This window comes from Nyctibius grandis, chromosome Z, assembly GCF_013368605.1.
Source record: "Nyctibius grandis isolate bNycGra1 chromosome Z, bNycGra1.pri, whole genome shotgun sequence".
NCBI lineage: Eukaryota > Metazoa > Chordata > Aves > Nyctibiiformes > Nyctibiidae > Nyctibius > Nyctibius grandis.
The window spans coordinates 81,769,208-81,782,072 of NC_090695.1; positions in this window are offsets into that span (position 1 = coordinate 81,769,208).

The following is a 12,865-nucleotide window of genomic DNA, read 5'->3' on the forward strand; positions in this document are numbered from 1 at the left end:
GAACTGCATTACTGGGAGTTTAGCAAGAGCTGATTTACATACTGGAGTAGATCTTTCATGAATTACACAGCAATGCAAAGGAGAAAGACTAAAAAAAAAAGGGAAAAAAAAAATAGCATGCAACTGCTCTCTACCACAGTGCATGTTGATGAATCCCTGGCCCATGTTAATTAATGCCCTATTGTGTTTGGCAGCTTACCAAGGACTACGGCTGAAGACAGAGGGATCCTTTAGACTAAAAGTGGCATACAACATATATTGAAAAGGAAAATATTTGTATTTATACAAGCTGTGAATACTCATTAGGAAGAAGCCTTTTTGCTGTTAGTGCAATTAACTGAGATGAATTGCCATCTATCACAATATTTAACCATTAGTATAGCAAAATCTTAAATCTTATAGAGTGAGTAAAAAACATTTCTAGTATTAATGTGCCAGTTGGTCAAAAAGAATATTCTAAAAAAATCCAGTAATCCTTCTCAGATCCCAGACTAGGGCAGAGGGAATGATGATTGCCATCAGAGTAAAGGAAATTTTTTAAATTCTCAGTGAGTATTTGCTCACATTCACAAATAAATGCATTTGACTGTGTTTTTTTCTTTTTGTTTGAATTTCCTGTGAGCAGATTTCTAGCTATTCTCAGAAATATATCGAGGAAGTGATGTCTTTTGGCAAGAATACTGACAAAAAAAACGCCGCTTTTTTCAGATAATCTGTTAGAATTAAATTTACAACAGAAAACCAATTCAAAGTGAGGTGTTCATTCAGTCTAGGACAGAAACTGCTGGTGTGACCCCCCTGTTCAGGCAAAACAGCACGACTTCTCAATATGAGAATTGCAAAACAAACAGCTTCTAAGTTAAGGATAATGCACGGAAATTATTGGTTGAATAATTTCAAACAGCAAATACATCTGTGAAAATTATGATCTAGTTTTTGGCAGCTTGAAAGGAAGAAAAAAACTGAACAAGGAATAAAAAAAAATCCATGAAAAATATACCTATTCAACCACTCTGTTAATATGATATATATAATAACAGTTATACACTGCAAAGATCGCAGTACCGTGCACTCTGTCTGTCATAAAAACAAAAAATTGTGTGCAGAATAAGGAACATGTGATTATCACAATAATCATACAATAATTATAATTTTGTAGTTCGCTCTAAGAGGTGCTGTGTGGTCACTATACCTAGGAACTGAGCAAAGTGCTCAGGTGTTTGGCACTGTCCAGGTGCCAGAATTTCTTCTTTGCTTGCCTTTTCTAGTGGGAAAAAAGCGAATTATTAGACCCTTTTTTTTTGCTAGAGTAGCTTATTATCCTTGCACATGTCTTCACCAAGGACTCTCCCTAGACTCTATCTCCTCATCATCTGGAGAAAGTCAATCAGAAGTACACCAAAAAATGCTTAGGCAGCCAGAGAACAGCTGTGGTGGTCCAAGATCGAAATAATAACTTGGGCACTCTTAGCAAAGATATTTCCCTCTTCTGGCTGCCAGTCTTTGAGAAAGATTTCTCATCTTGGTTAGAACTCCCAGGGTAATTAAATGTACCTTAAAATTAATTTATAGAACCTAGCAATGATTTATTTCAACACTAACTTCATAGACTTTATGGAACTGGTAATATTTTCAGATAAGAGAGAAAATTGGCATTGCATTACCTCTATGAAAATAAGACCCATACTTTCAGGCATGATGAGACTTCTAGAAAGAAAAAACATACAATCTTTCTGAAATCAAACTTAGCAGATGGTATTAGTCTCTAGTGAGAAGGGGCTGAATCATACCCTGTCATCATTTATCTCAGCAGAAAGAAAGAAGTCTTAAATAGTGATAGTCTTATCACCATTTTACATTATTATAAACCTAAATTCAGAGAACGTGGAGGTCTAAAAGAACACTAACCGTCTCCCTTCAAAATGGTTTCCACTTCCTTCTCGGAACGTAAGAAAAGTTAATTTTTACAACCAACAATTGACTACATATGACATTTGAAGAGTAATTTTACAGTGATGACTACTAATGGACACACTTCGAGTTACTTCTTACGTAATTTCTTCTTTTCCGTGTTAGCTCTTTTTCCATATGTATTCCTGATATCTCTCTACTAATAGAATAACCTTTTCCTTTCCCTCTGACTACCAGTAACTTAGTGGTTGTTTACATAACACACTTCTCGTTGATCTGTTTAACCTTGAGTTATTTTTTAGAATATTTATGCGTCCTTTTCCAGTATTACTTGCCTAACTCTAAGAACTAAGTAAACATTTTTAAAAAAAATATTTTTTTTTTTTTACATTACTTGCAGAAGACAATTCCTCCATGTACCCACTCCCTACATCCCTGAACACAGGAACGAAAGGGTAATCCTGAGTGGCAGGAAGGTGTAAGAGGCCACTTGTTTACAGCCAATGAAGAGAAGGAGGGAGTTCATGCATGGCTTTGCAGATACTTACGATGTCAACTGCACTTCAAAATCCAGACCATCTGTCATCAAACAGTTGACAAGATTCACCTAGATAATGGATTTTTATCCCTGTAAACTACTGGTAATGCACTGAAAGTTTGCTAATTAGGTTGTCTTCAACTTTGTTAACAATTTGTCTGTTGACCAGATATTATTTTATGTTACTTATGCTACATATGAGCATCTCTTTGTCTAAAAATATTATCAGCAAATGCTGTACATTCAAAATCTCTCAGTTTATTTGCCACATGATCTAAACATAATCTCTGTAATTTATTTTGCAAAGTTCTTAATAAAAAGTCGTCTACATTTTTATGTGCTATTGGTCCCAAATAGTTGTTTCTTTTAAATTGGCTTGACCTAATTATTAACAGCGTTTCTCATTTTTTATGCTAATGATCTGAATGTTGAGATATGTATTTTTATAAATATTGCACTAACATAAGTCCTATGGTTTTCTACTGCTCTCAAAATAAAACTAATTTCTGTGCTTTTCTGTAATGGAAGTTATTCCTTCTTTGGTTGACAAGACAAAATTTCACAAAGATGACCAGCATTATCCGGTCCACACAGGCAACTATTTTTTGGCAGTGCAAGAGCCAAAAAAGAGCAAAATACATTGAAAGACGAAAAGGAAAAAGAAATCAAAGTGAGAATGACTGGATTTTCTCCCTATTCATGCACTTGAAGAAACCATTTTCAACACTTGAGGCACAGGCTTTGCTCCATGAGTAAATTTTTGGATTTACCTCGACTTCCACCACAAGAAATCCACCTGGAAGCATGGATGCAAGCAAAACATGAGACACCTTGGAGGTGCGGATGGAGATGGACAGAAGGCAGGAGGCTAAGGAGGAGATGGGCACAGGCAAGACACAATTAATTCTGGCTGCCCATAATGTCTGGCAATACAGCTGTCGCCATGCTAGGGTTATAAGCAAAAATTTAAACAACCTGGAAACGGAGGTGATGGATTTTGGTTTACAGTGACTTAGACACTTAGAACTCTTAGTTCTTGACGTTATACCTTCTCACCCCATAAACCAAAATACAGAGCCACCACCAACTGGTCTTAGGCAGTGGATCAAGTTCACTTGGACACTCTGCTTCTCTTTGAGAGGTGTGATAAAAGCTTTTGATCCTACTTTCTAAAGAGAAGCCTCGGACCACAAGTATTTCTTACAAATGCACCCAAAGCAAAAATCAAATAAATACAATGCTGAAGAGGTTTCTCATCCGCCAGCCTTGCCTACAGCTCTGGGAGAAGGTTTCCCCCAGTACTTAGTACTGGCATGCTACGAGCCCCCAGCTTCCTCCCAGGCTCCAGACATTGATTTTTAACTTTCGTTTCCTGACCAACCTCATTCTCTACCATCCTCCCTCAGCCTCTCAACAATAATTGCATCAATTAGCTCCTTTTCCTCTGAGTTTCCTGATAGTCCATACGACTTTCTCCAGAAAAAGCAAAAGAACTTGCAGAGGAATAAGTTTTTCAGCCAGAAATAGAAACAGTGGGGAGATGCCTTACCATGGTCTCTTCATGTCAATATATTTCTCATACAACCTGTACCACTCCTTCTTGAAAATCTTAGACAAGACAGGTAGTCTTCAGTGTGGACATATTTGTATTATTTTCTGCATCTGACTAAGGAATATAGATCTAAAAGGGTGTCCAACTGCAAAAAGAAGCTCACTGTCATTTTGACAACAGATAACTGTATTATACTGTTTTGCCCTCATACTCTTACAAGAAGGCTGTTAGACAGCCTTAGCTCTTAGCTCTGATAGGTCCAGTTTATACTTATTTGTTCTCCTTGATTTTACTTTAGCCTCAGTTTCTCTTATTTGGTCATTAATAAATAGTATTTTCATATTCATAAATTGAAAACCAATTAATGTGCAACCGCCTTCTAAAACCACACACAATTTCTTTTAGAAAATATCTAATAGGTGGGTATGGATGAGCTCAAGGAGCTTGGGCTCCTCCACCTTGTGGCAAGCCAGCCTCCCAGTCATCAATGATGTCCAAACCAACACGCTTGCACTCCAAGGCCTATCATATTCCAGTAACATTTATCCACACTTGCCTAATTTCAATATATATTTCATGGATTTGGATGACTGTGGTGACTCTAGATGAGGTCTTAGTATTGTCTTTCATTTCTGTATTTACACTCCCCTCTGGTAATATCTTTCTTTATGGATCTTAGAGTCACAGCTGCCACCTTCATTCTTTGCATTAGACTGGCAGACCACAGTCATCCCCCTGCCAGCTGGGACAGACAGGTCTTTATCTACTGCTTCTGGCTGATTAGGCCCACCCTATAGCAGAAATTCTTTTGATTACTCCCTAATCTTCTATAAAACCAGCCTTTTATCTATACTTTAAAAAATTCCCCCCATTTTATCTCAAGGCTCAGTAGCTCTCCCCATGTGATATTCTGATCCACCTTTGTACTAATAATGCCTCCTGCCTCTGTACTGCCAAAGCATGTCATCAGCATCTCCATACTTCTTCTGCAAAGACCCTTCACGGGAATATTAAATAAGTCCAGCTCCAAGCCAAGGCTAGCAAACTTCCTCCCAGACTGGGACTTCTAAAATGGCTGTTTTCAAACTTCCTTTGAGAAATTTTATACCCTGTTTTCCTTAAACTCATTTCCAGTCTAGCACCGGCAGACATTTTACTGAAGGTTATCACCCTAGACCCTGCATTTCTACTGTAGACTTATGCCTAGAAAATTAGTTATTGAAGGAGACTGTCATTGTCCAGGAACAATCTAACTCTGCACCCAGGATCAAAATGAGAGCCCTGGGTGTCAGGGCATGGAGGAAGCACACGGTAACTGTTGGCAGACTATTTCACTGAGCACAGAAATCTAGGTTTTACTTTGCATATGTCATGTCCCACATGACACAAGGCATGGGTGCTGGAATAATGAATTATTTCTGCAACTGCATGGCACTTCTATTGCTGTACGAGAATTAACAACAGTGTGATGCAGCTGGCGCTAGGAAATAATGTTAGCGGGTGTCTTGAATCAAAGCTCTAGGATATGAATAGCCCTGAGAAGAAGTTATTTCTTTTGTGTAAAGGTAGGATCCAAGTAAAAAAAAAAAAGTACGTGTGTACGGTTTAAAGCATACATCATGAGGCTAATGCTTCTCAGAAGCTCTAGACTTATACCACATGCTCTACAGAGCTGGGATTCACATTTGCAGTGCATCCAGTAAGTCTGGGACAGATTTTTTGGATGTCCATTACAGATTTGACATCCATTGAAGAGCTGGATTCTGCACATGCACCACAGAGCCTATCCACCTATGTGAAGTGCACGTATCTAGATATTCTGGTATGCAGTAGCTGGTGCCTCAGATGAGCCATTGGTTGTCTGGAAGCACTGAGGAAATATGCAGTATCCTGTAATTGCACCAGGATTGAAATGCCGTGAGGAGTTAAGGTACAGAGCCAGGAATCCATGGGAAATTCTTCAAGGGATGTTGGGTGGGCTTTCAGACACTGTGGTCAGCAGCAGTGGTGCAAGGAGACAAACCAGGGATGACACCTTTCCTGTAGCACCGGACAAAAGGAAGAGGCTCAGGACCTAATTCCACCTTTCTGTCCAGTCTGATTTAGTTGCCATGGAGATGTTACAGCTAGTTGCTGTAGTAAAACAACCAAAAATAAACCAACCAGAAATAATTTTCTCCACAAAGCTAGAGAGAAGTAGGAAAATTTTTTGTCTTAAAGAGTATGTCATCGTGGCTCCTGGGGCTACATTAGGGTGACATAACATCACCTTCTGATAAGTATTATACATAAAGGTGAAAATCAGGCCCAGTATGACAAGAAAAAAGTAATTTTTATTTGCTATTATGACATCAAGAAAATTGAGTTGCTTTTTTTGTAGATGGGATTATGTTAGAGCTCTGGTTAGGACATGCTATTAATAGTGCTATATATTTAAAGAAGGATGAAGCTTGAAATGGATGGGTGAAAGGAGAAAAAAACTTGTTCAGGTTTTAAAATCTTTTCAGCTGAGTATTTTTCTTTCTAATTATTCAGTGAATGAACGCATACTAATTCACCAGGGAAATGGAACTTCCTAAGACACCTTTTAACCAACTTCTTTCTCATTGATTTAGGCTAGATTCTGTCATTCTTGCTAAGCAGGAACAGATACTGAGATGGCAGAGGAAAGGAATATGTTTCCTCAAATTGCTGGCATTTAAACTTATTCTGAATGGGTATCAATGCTGTGGTGTTTAAATAATTGGCAGATGATTTTACTAGCATCCCCTGCATCCATGCTGGGAAAGGAGCTGAAATAGTCACGGTGACAGGCAGAGAGTTTTACAGGAACAGATCCAACCTCAGGTGTTTGCATCATTTAAGTACGATGAAAGTGCTGCTACTGCAATTGCTAACAGCATAAAAAACAATTGCAACATAAATTTTTGAAAGACATTAAGATAAAGGGTGATGAGAAGTTAGGAAAAGCAAAGAAATTAAACTAATAATCATAGATGAATGGAAGAAATAAAGAAAATTGAAAAGTGCACATCCTAGGCCATAGTCTGACGGAGCAGAGAGGGTTTTTGAGACACAACTGTCAGTCATTTTTGTTAAGTACCGTCAGGTAATGTCCTGACTAAGGTCAGTGAGGACACTCTCCTCATATTTCATGAGGAATAAAATCCCTGGGGTACAGGTGCTACAGGGGTGCTACACTGCACTGAACCTCCTGCAGAGCTTAACTACAGAATTAGCATCTTGTAGTCCAGATTGAAGGCAAGAGTATGAGTAGCCAGGCGTCTCTAGCCATCATAATCCTATTTCAATTACCTTTTTAAAAATGGATTTTCCATGGAAACAAGACACCCCTGTCTGATACCCGCAGAGCTGCCATTGCTCAGGAGCTGGAAGACTGAGCTCTGGCATGGTGGACAAGGAACATGAGAGGTGGGATCAAAGTGCAGCGTTGCATCTCAATTGGTGGGACAGCGGGTTTGAATGAGCTGGGCGTAGCAGATCTGATGGAAATGAGGTCCCTGCAGGGCTGGTGCTGGACTTAACAGAGAGCTTTCCTGACCTCAGGGACGTCAGTGGCCAGAGATGACAAATCATGAGCAGGGGAAGACAACATACAGAGAAGTGAGCCATCCAAGGGACACGTGTGTGCCAGATATTGACACCAATGGATGGAGAAGCTGATGTGAAGGTTGAGTGCCTGGTTGTGTGGAAGCACGCATGACTGATGGATTGTTGTGCTCTCCCCAGACTGATATCATGGTCCTTTCCCTAAACAGAATTTTCTTTGTTTTAAAAAGAGGAGTACTGTTTAGCAAGAGCACTATGGTGAAAACGAACCCCTTGATATCTGAGCATAGCCCCATCATTGCCACCAACACCTTGCAGGAGAGTTTTGTGGGTAAAATTCAAGGAAGGGTGAGTAAAGACAAATGAGGTTACATAAGGTCAAGAAGTTCAAGTTAAAAAAAAAAATCCACATGCTCAAAGAGACGTTGCCTTAAAACAGTTTGTTTTGTTTCATGAAAATTTTCCAGTCCTTTCCTGAACCTCTTAGTGTGTAGTTTGCAACCTGACCTTAGTTTCTCTAGGGAAAAAGATGATAGCTCAGCAGAAAGATGAAGAGAAATCTTCACATTTACAACCCTCTCTTCATCCTATGGCGGTGTTATGCTTAGGGCTTGATTCGGTCACTAAGATGTAGGTTTCTAAAGCCATTTGAGAAGTCCTGAGGTATTCTGTCTGCCTGACTTTTCAGAAGGGCTTGGGTTTCCACCAGGCTCTGTGTCATGCTTGCTAGGTTTGTATAAAGAGTGAGGCTTCGAGGGTGTATTCCCTACCACAAACACAAATCCTGCAACCGAATCCTTTGCTATTTTTCCTGAAGAAAGTCACAGATTTCACTGAGGCAGAACTTCCAAAAGCTTTGTCCCAGCTGTTCCAGATACAAAAACTGAGCCTGTTTCCATGCTCTGAACACATTTCCAAGTAAGTCTTTGCACATCTTCAGGCAGTGTTATATTTTATTTATAGGTCACTGTCGTAATTTCTATATATTTTCCTTGGGAGCACCCAGGGAGCCTCAGCTTAAGAATACCTTTGTCATTTATTAAACTCCTGATGCTTCTGGGAGTAAGTCTATAAGAAGTTGATACAGAAGCTTGCCTGAGTCTAAGTGGATGCACAGGTTTAGTCTGAATAGGCTCACCATTCAAAATGCGTATTTTTAGGGGCATTAGTGCTGGGGGCAATACTGCCAGCTCCTCCTCTAGCTCCTCCTGACACACATAACATTTATATCCCTGTAATCTGCCAGTATTTACTCATCATGGAGGACTTTCAGTGAAGCATAGGCTCTGAAATCAATTGTGCATTACAGTGTTAGGCCTGTAGTCTGCAGAATGCTGTGAGGATGGGAGTCACAAGGCTTTGTACAGCTGTAGCAGGAGACGGCACAGGAGAAATTAAGTGGATTAAGAATTGTTTTGTGTAATAAATCTGGAGGATTCTGGTCAGTGGTAGGTTTCACACAAAACTAATGCAGTAGGGCTGGAGAAGGTTTCAAAGATGCCTGAAGAGCAATGGAAAGGGTGGGATCAATAGCCAACTGAAAACAGTGATCAAGTTTTCCTTTCTTGGTGTCCTCAAGGCACCCTTGCTCATCAGCAGCTGAACATGTGTACATTCTTGGGTGGGGAAGACATTTCTTAGGTGACCCTAGAGTTTTTTCTGCTTTAGTTTGGCAACTTTCATCACCCTCTATTTTAACATAAACAAACACATTTAATCATCCCATTTAATCATCAAGGCAAATTTGATCACTTCCCAAGAGATGGAAACTTTGGCGAGATTCGCAAATGGAATATAAATGCTAGCAACCTGTCAGTCTCTCTAATGCAACAAGAACACGTATAATGTCCAGGACACAGCCCTGCTTGCATCAAAAGCTTGTCAGCTAAAAAAATAAAGTGAAATTGTGGGAGGGAAAGTTGGAGAAATTAACTGCTGTGGGCTATAGTTAATGAGTGCTTTGACAAGGAGAAATTAATGGTCATGAAAGTGTACAAATAGAATGGAAACAGAATTAACACCACAAAAAAAGAGTTTTTTCACATACATTAGAGGCTTATTTCATACAGAAGTTTATTGACTTTTTCTAGGATCTACCCCAACCAGCTACTGACAATTTTCCAAACAGGATCAGTGAGATCAATCAAAACATTGAAACTTTGAAGTGTGGCTAGGCTGCTGGGTAAAAGTATGAAAGATATGTCTAAGACTTCATTAAAAAGTGTCTGCATGACATCTTCCATCATCTGCCTCATTAAGAAAAAAAGCCCTAAATGGTCGCTCCCCGAAGAATAGCTGTTGTACCACATTTTTGCCAGCCACAGGAACATTTCACTCGTGCCTGTTGTTGTGCTCCTAAGCAAGAAAGTCTCTTGCACAGGAACCAGGTTTGCTTAGAGTGGTACTGTGGCTATGCCTAAGACAGAGCCACCAATACTTTTTGCTTTTTCAGACCCTCCTGTCCACCCACGTGGCCATCATGGTATTTACTTATCTGGACTAAGCATTAGAAAATCATACAACAGCACAAGGGACTTGTTCCTCAGTGGTGGGAGGAGGACTGCATGACTCAAGGGACCTTTTTTTTTTAATATTTTCTGCCTCCTGTGACAGTCTTTTCTGGAAGGAAAAGGTTAAAAATTAGGTTATTCTAAAGGTATTGAAATCAGACACTTTGGAAAGAATTCCTTTGTTCTAATCTCTATCAGTCACATTCAGGTTAAATCTGCCCTGCCTTTTATTTTAAAGCATCAGCAGAGTTGTCTTGTTATTTCCAATCACAGATTATTCACAGCCTGCACTTGCACTTACATCCAGGGCATATAAAACACAGAACTGCTGGAGGTAATCGTGACCAGCAAAGGCCAGGATGTCAAGAAAATACAAATGATACACAACATCATAGTGTCTCCCAGTGCACATATTAAGAAGGCAAAAATATTTCTTTGTTTTCATGAGTGCTGGTTAAGCTCTGGCAGAAGGGTTGGAGTTTTACCTATTTCCAGTTCTTTTAAATAACACCAAAATGTCCACAGATAAGCTGTCAAAGCTGGCTCACAATTTGTGTGATATGCTATACTGACCCACTTCTTCCAGCTAATTGCCATGAATCTCTTTAGTCTTTTTTTTCCTTCTGGACAAGAAAAAACTCTCCCATTATCTGTTTCATAGTCACCTTACCTCTAGACTCCTGAAGTACACTAATATGGATGTATCAGGGAGATAAGATCCAATTATTTCTTCAAACTAAAGGCAGAATAAGTACTACATGCAGCAAGAGCTTGTAGATTTGTTTTAAGTAAACATGAGTTTCAGTAATGATTTCATATTATTAAATACAAATAAAAAATAGTATGGTATCTAGTGTACACAGGATATTCTCAAAGAAGTTGACTGTGCCTTGAATTTCCTGATCTGAAAGTATTCTATTGTTTTTCCTCTGTCATTTTCTCTGCCCTTTATCTCTCTCATTGCTTCACCAACCACCATCTCCCAAGGACATAAGCCTGATATCTTGCTCTAAGCAATCAATATGTAAAACTGATTTTTGGTTAATGAACTGTAATTGGTCTTGTAAGTTATGGGGTGTTTTTTTTGTATACTTTGGTCAGATAAGCCTACATTCTTAGACAGAAGTCTGAAGAAGAATGGAAGTTTTAATTTTGCTAGACATTAAAGGAGAAAATAATCAGATGACCAGAAATGAGTTTCAAGAAACCTTGTTTTTTTAAGGCCAAAACATCACAGCCTAAAATATCATTCTTAAAAAATGGGGCACTGGAAGACAAACTGACTGAGTGCATGCAAACCAAAATTTTCATTTCAATTTGTTCATACCTTCTAAGGTTGCACGACTAGAAGGTTTAGTCAGATGGATAGCTGAATTGTTTAATTTCCTCTGTGGCAGGACTTTGGAAAAGAGGTTGCGATTCCATATGAATTTGATCTATCAAGTAATGTGATTTCTTTCAAGACACAATCACAGTCCCAATCCACTTGTTCTGTCTGATGTTATATGTACAAAGGTTAACACAAAGATGATTTTGAACAGACATTTTATAACTGTTGATAGGGTTTCTTAAAATATTACGCAAGAAAAAGAAAGAGTGAAGCAAGTAGCTACCACCAGAACTGAGTTTAGTGGTTTGAAGATGAAAGAAGCAGGTTTGGAGGAGTGTAAGGGAGCATACTCTGGGTGTTACAGAGGCAAAAGGAAGACCACTTCTTCTTCTTCTCTGGTTCGTATGTACATATATGTATTGGGAAAATGAGATCATGCATAGATAATGTATGACGTATATATATATATACATATATACACACACGTGTGTGTGTATATATATACACACACACACATGTATGGCATATGCCTAACTCCAGAGATCACTATCTGCTTTCGGTTGCTGTGGAAAATCAAGTTCACTGTTAAAAGAAAGTTGAACTCTATCACCAGCAGGTGCAAAAAAGCCTTGTTTTTGTTTTCGGTGATATTATCACAAAGATTTCATACTGGATTATTAAAGGAATACTTCAAAAGAAGTAAGTCATGTTTGATATTTTTATTTATTTATTACGCTGTAGTTTCTCTACCATACTTTACAGTATCGTATCACGTTAAGTTCACAGGCAATATGCTCAGAGAAAGAGCAAATCAAAGAAAGGAGGAGAAAAAAAATTGACTTGAAGAAGGTTCAGCTTCTTGCAGAGACTGATTTACTAGTTTACATAATGGTTTTAAAAGTCAACCTATTAAGCTGTAAATCATAACATTCTGTACTTTCTTTACTTCAGGAAAAATTAATGATAGAGATAGGCATTAGAAGAAGCCTTAGTGCAGCTATGTGACCACATTTTTAAAAAATGATGAGTGGAGATTTAGCAGCTGTGACATATAGCTCAAATTTAGTTTGACTGGTGATGAGCATCACTGTGTTGAGCAGTCTATTACACTAAGTTCACATTTCCACAGTTTGACTCATCATGGCTGACAGTGCAGAAACAGGAGTATACTGATATCTGTGACACTTTGAATAGTCTCAAAACATAAATTTGCAGTTAAACCTGGCATGAAATGTACAGTGCTGGACCCGGACAAACATTTGTTCCCTGAAGTGGTTGTATGCACTGACTTTCCTTTCCTGTGGTCTGAAGGAAAGTTAGAAGTACAAACTTAGTAGTGAGAGGTGGCAACGCAAGAGGTTTTATACATAACATTTGCCTTAACAAAGCTCAGCCATGTAGGAAAGATGGGAATTCCAGCATTGCAGTCCTTGATATGCTGCTTTTTATCCCCT